The 12,096-nt window shown below is 40.1% G+C and overlaps 1 protein-coding gene across 2 annotated transcripts in view; it reads right to left on the minus strand.

Moving 5' to 3' along the window:
- The window catches only part of TPST1 (tyrosylprotein sulfotransferase 1), a gene marked incomplete at its 3' end in the record, with an annotated part of 115,994 nt that overhangs the window by 6,921 nt on the left and 96,977 nt on the right, over positions 1–12,096 (minus strand). The window lies entirely within an intron of this gene.

Raw genomic sequence — 12,096 nt, forward strand, 5'->3', positions numbered from 1 at the left:
ACACAGAATTCACATAATTTAGGAATAGGCTCCTCCTGATTTCCTTCTGACATCTCCAACCTTACAACTCTGGATTTAATTCAGCTTTACTTTTCTTAATGTACCCAATATTCCCATAATAATTTGAATATTAGGTGGTTCTTAAAATGATATATACTTTTAACCTTGTAAAATCTTATAATTAAAAACTTACTCTTTTCAACATATAAAAGTATGTTTTTAATAGGAGCAATAATTAGGAAATAGTTTTTTAAAAGGTGTGTAAGATGTTTACATAGAAAACTATAAAATATTATTGAGAGAAATTAAAGACCAAATAAATAGAGAGACATACCACTTTCAGGGATTGTAACATTCAACATAGTAAAGCTGTCCATTCTCCTCAAAGGATTTCCAATAAAAATTCTAGCATGCTTTTTTTGGGTAGGGGTAGGGGTAGGGATAGGGGTAGGAATAATTTCAAGCTGATTGTAGAAGTTTTATGGAAATGCATAGGGCCAAGAATAATCAAGGTAATCTTAAAAAGAACAAAGTGGAAGGACTTATTCTATCATAACAGAATATTATACACCTATACATACAAAAAACATAGCTATAATCAAGACGGTAAGGTTTTGGCATGAGGATAGACAAATATATTAATGAAACAAAATGAAGAGTCCAGAAACAGACCCCCATTTAGAGATAACTGGTTTATGACAAAGGTGGCACTGCAGAGCAGTACAGTTAGAACGAATAAATAAATGTGTTTATCTATATAATGATATGCCATACTGCAATTTTAAAAATGAACTACTACTAAACCAACAATGTAGATGAATCCCAACACATAATGATGAGGAGAAACAAGTCAGATCTCCAAAAATAATATACTATTGACACATGTCTCCATTTAAAACTTTTAAAGCTCAAAAATAGGCAAAGCAACTCTGATGTTAGAAATCGGGATACTGTTTACTCTGGGGAGGAGCAGGGTGGTGGTGATTGGCAGGGGGATGAGAGAGGCTTCCAGCGTGCTGGTAGTTTTCTGTCTTGATATGGGTAGCGATTATAAAGATGTGTTCATTTTGTGATCATTTATTGAGCTATGACTTGGATACTTTTCTCTATGTATGTTACACTTCAATAACAAAACAAGCCAGTAGCTTAGGCATTTACTACTCTCGCTCTGTCTTGCTCTCTCTTTCACACACACATACACACACACTTTAAGTGCAAACATGTTTGTTTCAACACTGTCAACAACAGAAAAAAACTGGGAACTATTCATGTCAATCAAGAGTGAAGAAAGTCTCCATCAGCTACAGTTTGATAACTGCTGGACTCGAGAAACTACAGGAAGAAACTACGGATTGTCGTTGGGAAGAGAGTCACTGGGTAGCCCCTCAGAGCACAAAGAAATCCTCTAAATGGTGAATACTAAAGCCTACAGACCTAAAGGATTTTTACTTGGTCATAAGATGACTGATCCACTTCTAAAAGTAGCAGTATTCCTTCTGAGATTGAGAGAATGAATGTACTGTTTTCCTGTCTCTTTCTCTGCAATTTCTAAAACCTGGTCTATTCTTTAGGGTCTCTGCTACAGTTCTAGGAAGGCTAAATTAAAGCAGAGAGAAGAGGCTTATGCATAAGATATTTCTTTAGATATGCATCACACTGGAAGCTGAGGTGAGTGCAGGATAACAACAATGCAGCTGCTAGGAGTGCCTCGAAACCTTCATACCCTCAAAGAGTCCCAGGTCACTGGAGGGTTGGCCTAACTGCTCCCTGAAGAAGCTGCATGTCAGAATCCTGTTTGCTTTACCCCAGCACCACAGTCCAGAGAGTGTTCCAGCTTTCTTCATTTCCCCCCAGTTTTACTGAGATATAATTGACATATAACACTGTATTACTGTTCCAGCTTTCTGATGTAGGAAGTGTGTGTGTATCATGTTAACACTGACTTCCACTGTGCCTGTCTCTACTATCTGTGGGACAAGCAGACACTATATCCAAAGCAGGGGCTCAAGCCATTAGAACAGGTTTTTTGTTTTTGCTTTTTACCAGATTCTCAAGTGTCCTTCCTTCTCCCTCTATTCAGGGAACTGAGTCCCAACCCCCATCCTCCAAGTCTCTAAGCATAAGCTGCTCAGGCCTAGGGTCCTGTGCCTTGGCTCCTTTACCGAACCAGAACAAGTTTGTTTGCCCCAGTGCCTCTTCCAGTGTTAGTGGGTTTGGTCCCTAAGAAACTTTTCTTATATTCCTCACATCCTCTCAGAAACCAACTCTCCTCTCTCTTAGCTAGCCTCTTCTGCTAGAATTCAAGCAGAAGGTTCAACGCAAGCCCACGGGATCATACAGCTAGTTAGTGGCAGAGTGAGGCTCAGAAGGTCCTGGCTCAGCACTCTCCCATTATACCACGCTCTTTGCATTATATTACTCTTAGCAAATCTAACTGTCAAATTTTCCCTTCTCTTTTTGGTTTGTTGTAAGGCATGACAGAATATACGAGTGGGAACATTAAATATTATAAGTGTCTTCCAGAAATCAACAGTTCCAGAGAGGTAAGGCTTATATGAAAGGGGGGAAAAACCAAAACCTTAAATATGTGATGTTACAAATGTAATAAAAAAAAAGGGGGGGGGAGTTCAGGATAAGACATCAGACAAAAGGCTCAATCAAAAAATAAGTGGGAAGCTGTCTCCTCTCATTATCCTTTAGGGAAAAAATGCTTCAAAAGTTAGGAACTACAGTACTGACAAAAAGAACACTTTCTACTGACAAAGCAGTTCCTATTTAGTGCAGGAAACCAAGTACGGCAAAGTTAGGAGTGGAATTTCCTCTGGCTAAAGGAACAGTGTTTCTGGCCATACTAATCTCTGGTACTAATGAACTGAGGATTTTGCTAGACAGAAATGAGCTAGGCAGTCAGAATCCAAATGCTTGTACAGAGCCCTCCCACCTCAAGCACTGAAGAACAACAAGGAAACAAAAGTAGGCTTCTGATTTAGAGGGTGCATTGGCAATAAAAATAATACGAACAGCAGCTAAACTTTATTATCTTCTCTGCATCAGGTTAGTGTTGAGCATGCGTTTCACATTTATCACCTTATCGAATCCCACAATCTCCTGAGGGAGCTTTTATTCTCTTTTTACAGATGAAGCAACTGAGGCACAGAGAAATTAATTTGTCCAGTGTAGTGAAATGGGAGGCTACTAAGTACCATGATGGGGCTTAGATTTTAAAAGGGTCATCCTAATTGCTCTGTTTAGACTGTAAAGGGCCAAGGACACAAGTGCGGAGGCAACAGCAGTAATCCAGACAAGACAGGATGACAAGGAGGCAGCGGTGGAGGTGGTGAGAAGTGGTACATTTGTGGATTTTCTTTTCCTAATCATGTCTAGATTTCCTAACAGACTGGATGTGGAATGTGAGAGAGCAAAGGGGAGTCAAGGATGACTCCAAGGCTTTTGGCCTAAGCAACTACCAACTGGAAATATGAAGTTGCCATCAACTCAGTTGGGAAAGGTCCTGGATATAGCAGCTTTTCAGGCATTCAATTTCAGAAATGTTAAGCTTCAGATGTCTATTAGACAATAAATGAAAATGTCAAGTAGCCAGTTAGATATACAAATCTAGGGTTCATGGAAGAGGTCTGGGCTGGGATCTATAAATTTGAGAATCATCAACTTATAGATGGTATTTAAAACTTGATACCTGATACCTGGGTTATCCAGGTGCTCAGGGTAGAGAGAGAAGAGCAGAGGACTTAAGACTGAGATATGGGGGCATTCTAACATTAAGAGGTCAGAGAGAAAAGGAAGAATCAGCAAAGAAGACTGAGAAGAGGTCACCAATGACACAGAAGGAAAAATGTAAAAAGTGGTGTCTAGAAGCCAGGTGAAGGAAACATATCAAGGAGGGAGTAATCAATTGTATCAAAAGAGGCTGGGAGACAAGATGATAACTGACCATTGGCTAAGCAGTGTGAAGGTCACTGTGACTTTGACAAGAGCAAATTAAGTAGAATGGTAGTTGTGAAATTCTGAACGGAGTGAATGTAAGAAAAAATAGAGGGAGTGGAACTGGAGACAGGAGTACAGAAAATGAGCTTTTAAGTAAAGGGAAGCAAAGAAATGGAATGGCAGTGGCAGGGCACCTGGCATAAGTGTAGGGGGTGTGTGTGTGTGTGCGTGTGCGTGTGTGTGTGTTAAGATAGAAGAATTAAAGGCATATTTGTTTGTTGATGGGAAAGATTCTGCTGGAATGCAAAATGTGATGATATAGGAAACAGGGAGATGGGCTTGGGTACACAGGGGAGGAAACGCCTTTGGATAGGAACACGTTCAGACGTTCACTTCTGTTACACAGACTTTCTATTATGACAGATGAGGATATTAGGTTGTAATACTTCCCTTCCTCTAGTCTCTCAAAAATTATACAATAATTTTTGTTTAAAGCCACATTCTGTAAGTTTTCATTATTATGACAATATAAATATCACAGTTACATTTTCTTACACAATTTGTGCTGTTTTAGCTAGAGTTAATAATTGCCTCATATACTTTTTAAATAATAGACTTTATTTGTAGAGCAGATTTAGGTTTACAGAAAAAGTGAGTTGAAAGCAGAGTCCCCATATACTTCCTCTCCGTCTCCTACAGTTTTCCCCAATTATTAACATCCTGCGTTACTGTGGTACATTTGTTACAATTAACAAACCAGCATAGATATACTGTTATTAACTGAAGTTTTAGTTTGCACTAGGGTTCACTCTCTGTGTTGTACTTTCTATGGGTTTTGACACATGTATCCATCATTACAGTAGCACACAGAATAGTTCCACTAGCATAAAAATGCCCTGTGCTCCGTCTATTTAGCCCTCCCTACCTTCTCTCAATCTTTTTACTATCTCCATAGAGCTGGAATCATACAGTATGCAGCCTTTTGACTGGCTTCTTTCACTTAGTAATATGCACTTAAGGTTCCTCTATGTCTTTTTGCAACTTGATAACTCACTTCTTTTAATCACTGAATAATGTTCCATTGCCTGGATATTTATTTACCCATTCACCTACTGAAGGACATCTTGGTGGCTTACAAATTACAAGTTGTAGCAATTATGAACAAAGCTGCTGTAAACATCTGTGTACAGGTTTTGTGTGAACATAAGTTTTCAACTCATTTGGGTAAATACCAAGGAATGTGATGGCTGGATTACAAGGTAAGTGTATGTTTAATTTTATAAGGAACTGTCAAGCTGTCTTCCAAGTGGCTGTACCATTTTGCATTCCCACCAGCAATGTATGAGGTTTCTGTTACTCCACATCCTCACAATGATATGGTGGTGTCAGTGTTTTGAATTTTGGCCATTCTACTAGGTGCGTAGCGGTATCTCATTGCTTTAATTTGGATTTTCCTAATGACATACAATGTTGAGCACCTTTTCATATGCTTAGCTGCCATTGGTATATTTTCCTTCAGCAAGGTGTGTCTATTCAGATCTTTCGCCCATTTTCCCCATTTTCCCTTTCTTTTTTTCAATTGAGGCATATCCCCATGGGGGCCCGGTGCACAATGGCTGCAAACAGCAGCCTCCTCAGTAGTGTATGCAGCCCTTTGCCTGTACGGGTTGCCCTAAGGGACCTTGGAGACAGCCCTTTCCAGTGGACATTAACGACTGGCATGCTGTCCACACTCTAGGCTCCAGACGGGTATGCGCGGTGCCTTTGGAAAGCCCCAGGGCACAGTGGCCAGGGTCCACATAGGCTAAGTCATAATGTCCATCCGCACCAAGATGCAGAACAAGGAGCATGAGCTTGAGGCCCTCTGCAGGGCCAAGTTCAAGTTCCCTGGCTGCCAGAAGATCCACATCTCCAAGTGGGGATTCACTAAGTTTAATGCAGATGAATTTGAAAACATGGTGCCAGAAAAGCAGCTCATCCCAGAAGGCTGTGGAGTCAAATACATCCCTAATCGTGGCCCCTGGACGAATGGCGTGCCCTGCCCGCATGACAGCCTTGGCGCTGTCCCCTCCTTACTCATGCCCATCAATAAATCCTACTTTCCTATCCAAAAAAAAAAAAATTGAGTTGATTTACAGTTGATTTACAATATTACATAAGTTTCAGGTGTACAACATAGTGATTCATAATTTTTAAAAATTATACTCCGTTTATAGTTATTATAAAATGTTGGTTATATTCCCTGTGGTGTACAATGTATCTTTGTAACTTATTTATTTTACAATAGTAGTTTGTACCTTTTAATCCCTTACCTCTATCTTGACCCGCCCCCCTTCCCTCTCCCCACTGGTAAGCACTAGTTTGTTTTCCATTTCTGTGAGTCTGTTTCTTTTCGTTGTATTCTCTAGCTTGCTTTATTTTTTTTGGTTCCACGTATAAGTGATAATATACAGTATTTGTCTTTTTGCATGTCTGAAAATGTCTTTATCTTATCCTAACACCTGGCTGAAAGTTCATCTGGTTATATAATTCTAGAATATAGTAATTTTCTCTCTGAAATTATGGCATTGCTCCATTGTCTTCTATTTTCCCATGTTTCTGCTGACAAGGCTGATATCATTCTAATTCCTGGTCCTTTGTATGTGACCTTTGTTTTCACTCTGCACTATTTAAGAATTTTCTCTTTATCCCTGGTGGTTCTATAATTTTATAAGGTGCCTTGATGAGGCTCATTTTCTTCACTCATCGGTACTGGAGATGCATGTCCTTCTGTTCTTGGGAATATCCTTAAATTATTACTTTGATAATTTCCCACTCATCATTTTCTCTATTTTTCTTGGACTCCGATTAGTCAAATGTTAGACCACTTGAATTAAGCCTCTAATTTTTTTTTCCTCTCCAAGTCATCTCTTGGTCTTTTTGTTCTACGTTGTTTTTTAAAAATAAATTTATTTATTTATTTATGGCTGCATTGGGTCTTCGTTGCTGTGTGTGGGTTTTCTCTGGTTGTGTCGAGCAGGGGCTACTCTTTGTTGCGGTGCGCAGGCTTTTCATTGCAGTGGCTTCTCTTGTTGCGGAGCACGGGCTCTAGGTGCGCGGGCTTCAGGAGTTGCAGCAGGTGGGCTCAGTAGTTGTGGCTCGCGGGCTCTAGAGCACAGGCTCAGTTGTTGTAGTGCATGGGCTTAGCTGCTCCGCAGTATCTGGGATCTTCCCGGAATAGGGCTTGAACCCGTGTGCCCTGCATTGGCAGGCGGATTCTTAACCACTGCGCCACCAGGGAAGTCCCTGTTCAACTTTTAAAGAACGTTAATTATAGTTCATTTACGTTTCTTTTGCTCTTTACATGTTGTTTCCTCTGAGGTTCTTTTTTATCTTTCTTTTAGTCTCTTTCATGTTAGAGAAGTTCTACAAACGTCCAGTGAGTCTTGGCTATGAAGCAGAGTTCCGTTTATGAGGGTTGAGTCTAACTGCAAGTATACTTCCTCAGCCAGCTTTTACTTGGTCAGGGTTCTCCATGTATCATGTTTGTAGGCTCTTTTTTGGGGTAGTTAAGAACGTAGAGAAAGCACCACAATCACTTACCTTGGTACCAGCATTCTTCAGCTGGGTAGAGGTAGAGAATTGAGGCATCATCTAATGATAATTTATTTTTTCAGAAAGCAGACTTTCACTTAATGCTCTGGTTTTCAATTTGGAGCCCTAACTCTATTCCTAATGTCCCTATTTTCCCTCTAAGAGAATGTACTTCTTCTGCAAGGGGAGGGGAAGGGTGGTGATCTGGAAGTCTAACTGCTCTATACAGACTTTTGATCTCTCTCTTTTTAGTATCAGACCTCATCCCCCTCCCCTAATACCTGATGTTTCCAAATCCCTGAACTTTTGTAGGGTTCAGGGTGAGCTGGCTTGTTGCTTGTTCCTCTGCTTGCTTGCATCCCCCTTTTTTCAGGCATATAAATTCAGCTATCTTCCACTCTGCTAAGTCATTTACTATTCCTACAACAGCTTTCCATCTTCATATATTACGTTTTAGTGGTGACAAACGGGTTTGGGGTCTCTAGTTTGGTGGTCTCTGCAAAGCTGGAGATAGAAAAGGAGAAGAAGAGATGCTAAAATTAAGGGACCCAATAGTACTTAGTTTTAAAGAAACATGTGGTGAGGGTGTACTCATAGTATGTATGTTCTCTGAGGTCCATGTGAGCAACGTGTGGCTGAAAGCTTTGCAGAAGCTGGAAACCACTATTTATAAGACTGCTAAGTAAAGGAACACATTACTACTGGAAAAGGAATTCTATGTTATGCAGAGAAAAAAGATAAGAAGGAGAGATGTGTACTTCCCATAAACTTTAGCTGTATTGTTAACTATGTGCAAGACACTGGAGCTGAGGGAAAAGGACTAAGGGTTTTTTTTTTAACCACTCCCTTCCAAGCTCTAACATTTTGCGATTCTGAAAGAAGTTTCTCAAAGCCTGAATACCACAAGGAATCCTTTCTCAGTTCCACCCTTGCCCCCTCGAGCAGGCCTCCTGGTCTGTGTCTAACAATTTATAAAGATTACCACACTGCTCTTGATCTTCTCACAGAGCAAAACACTAAAAAAGGTCTAAAAGAAATGCATATAAAAATGTGAGGGCTTCCCTGGTGGCGCAGTGGTTGAGAGTCCGCCTGCCGATGCAGGGGACATGGGTTCGTGCCCTGGTCCGGGAGGATCCCACATGCCACAGAGCGGCTGGGGCCGTGAGCCATGGCCGCTGAGCCTGCGCGTCCGGAGCCTGTGCTCCACAACGGGAGAGGCTGCGGCAGTGAGAGGCCCGCGTACCGGAAAAAAAAAAAAGTAAGCGCCGCATATTTAACCCTGCCTTATAGCTTTTACTTGTGACGGTGATAGCACGGTTCCATTTGAGAGGCTTTGGCTGGTGACGTATACCATTTCAAAAGAAATAACTTAAATAGAAAAGTAAATTGTATTTGTTGTTTTGGGTTTATAGACTAAAGTCAGATTCAAATTTCTGGAGTGAGGTATAATTAACTCTGTTATAAGCGAAGGCTTCAATCGTGGAACTACCTAGGCTACAGAGCTAGAGAAGGGAGGAGAATTTATCTAAGCTGCCTGTGAAGTTTCAAAAACCCAAGAAAGAAGGGGTTCTGAATACTGGCTGAAGCAAGCAATGCATCATTCTTTTTTTTTTTTTTTTTTTTTTTTTTCGGTACACTGGCCTCTCACTGTTGTGGCCTCTCCCGTTGCAGAGCACATGCTCCGGACGCGCAGGCTGGACCGGGGCATGAACCCGTGTCCCCTGCATTGGCAGGCAGACTCTCAACCACTGCGCCACCAGGGAAGCCCTGCATCATTTTTGTTACTTGTCCTCAGGCCACTTTCAGCTTTCTTACAAGATTAATCAGAAACTGACCAACTATGCCCAGTACCACTTCACCTGTTACCACAGCCTCACCTGTAGTAATAGTTTACAATTAAGGTGTAAACAAAAGTCTCCAAGCAGCTAAAATGGGTGTCGTTAACACACTTGCAGACTGCAGATCCAGTCCTCCTTTAGGTCCCTTTTCCTTTACACAGTTTTAACCATCCTAAGTTATCTGGTCTCAACCTGTAGCAATCAGATACAGCAAACAGGAAGGCAATGGGCAAGTACTGATAACTGAGAAGTGACAAATGAAACAAAGGAAGACACAGAAATTATAAAAGGCAGACAGGAAGCCTTGAGTTTTTTTAAGAAAGGGACCAACAGTTCTATATCCTATGTAAAGAGAAGATGGGCATTTTTCTCTTTATAACACATAATTTCCTTTGGATGAAATGAAAATTTAAATTATGATCAAGTATTTATTTAAGGAGGTAAAGAAATATGTCATCAAAATGCAGAGGAATTCTACACCAAAATATTAAGGTTTGGTCTTAAATGGGACAAATCTGTCCAGAAACCTGACTTTCTAGAATGACGGGTTCCCCAAGGGTTTCAGACAGTCAAGCTTCTACAATTTACAGAAGAAAGTGTCAGACATGTTATGAGGCCTAATTCTGAATCTGGCTTGATCTTACGGAGAATATTAAACTTTTTCTAAATTATTTTCATGCTAAAAGTGTTTGTGGCCACATTCCCTGAGACTGAGCCCCCATGATCCCTGCTTCTGGTATTCATGACATGTGTAATCCCCTTCCTTTAAGTGTGAGCTGGATCTAGTGACTTGCTTCTAACAACTAGAATATGGCAAAAGTGATGGGATGTTATTTCTGAGATTAGGTCACAAAAGTGTTTCTTCTGTCTTGGGTACTCTTTCTTGCTTATTTGATTGGAAGGAAGCCAGCTGCATGCTGTGAACTGCCTTATAGAGGCCCAAGTGGCAAAAGAACTGATATCTCCAGCCAATGGCCAGCAAGGACCTGAGGCCTGCCCACACTCACAGGAGGGAGTTTGGAAAGGGACCCTCTCCCAACTGAACCTTGAGATGACTGCAGTCCTGGCTCAGGGTTTGACCACACCCTCATGAAAGACCTTGACCCAAGGTATCTAGATAAACTGCACCTGGATTCCTAATCTACAGAAACTGTGAGATAATAATTTGTTGTTTTAAGCTAATTGCCCTAAATTTTAGGGTAATTTGCTATGGCTAAGTAAATAACTAATACAGATTTTGGTGTCATAAGCAGGGTGATAACGTAACAAACACCTAAAACGTGGCAGAAGTTTTGGAACTGGGCAGGAGGAGGTAGCTAGAGGGACTTTAAGGGGAGCAGCAGTAAAAGCCTAAATGGACATGAATTGACAGTAGATTTTAGACTTTGAGGAGGCCACCTGTGCAGGTTTTAAGGAATGTAGGGACACCTGATTAGACACTAGAGGCAGGGGGGTCTTATAACACAGTAACAGAAAGTTTACCAACCCTGTCACCTGTAGTTATACAGAAAGTAGAAAATGAACCAAACAAACTGGATGGTCCAGCTAAGGAAACTTCCAAGCAAAGTACTGAAGGTATCACTAGGTTTCTTCTTGATAATTATAATAAAGTATGCAAGAGAAGAGAGCTATTGAGGGAAACATTGTTTAAAAAAAAAAAAAGGAGCCATGAGTTGCTGGTTTTGAAATGGGTTTGAAAATTCTTAGCCTCGCCATCTTCTATGCTAGAAGCGTAGCACTGTTACATTTCTTTCACTGATTTTGCTTCCAATGTCATATCACCTTCTCTGCCTTTTAACTCTCCTGCCTCCCTCTTATAAGGACCCTTGTGATTACACTGGGCCCACCCAGGTAATACAGGATAATCTCTTCATTTAAGATTCCTTACTTACATCTACAAAGTCCCTTTTGCCATATAAGGTAATGAACGTGTTTACAGATTCCAGGGATTAGGACATGGAAATCTTTAGGGGACCATTATTCAGGTTATAATCAATAGCTAAATAATTACTATACTTGGAATTCCCATTTATAAATAGGAACACAGGGTTGAATAAAATGCTATAGAAATGAAATAGTTCTTACACATAAACAAAAAGCCCGTACATGTATCTTTAAATTTTAAAACAATGACTTATGTAGGAAATGCTCTTATTCTTAGAGATGTGTGCTGAAGGAGCATAATATCTGCAACTTTCAAATAATTCAACAGCAAAAAAACCAAAACAAAACAAAGAAATCATGTGTGTATACATGTACATAGAGAGATGAAGCAAATATGGCAAAATTTTAACTAATGAATCTGTTACAGGTATACAGATGTTTTCCAAATTTTTCTATAAGTATGAAAAAGTTGGGAAAAAAATCAGAGAGATCAAAACAATTTTCAACAGAACAAATATATTAGCCTTAGAAAGCTCATTAGATTATAAGAAATATATAATTTGTGAAGGGGCTGAAATTGAGGATTAAACTCAGGGGTTGGCATCCTACTCTGTAAAAGGCCAGAGAGTAAATATTTTATGCTTTGTGGGCTACAGTCACTTTCCCAACTATTCAACTCTGCTTGTGTAGCGTGAAAGCAGACATAGACAATATGTAAATAAATGAGTGTAGTGTGTTCTACAAAAATTTTATTTATAAAACAAGTGGCAGGCCAAATTTGGCCTGTAGGCTGTGAAGTACCAATTGCTGATTTAACTCAAAACATTCTTTCAAAATAAGAGAATTTTAAACAATC

This window comes from Leucopleurus acutus (assembly GCF_964270905.1).
Source record: "Leucopleurus acutus genome assembly, chromosome: 16".
Taxonomy (NCBI): Eukaryota; Metazoa; Chordata; class Mammalia; order Artiodactyla; family Delphinidae; genus Leucopleurus; species Leucopleurus acutus.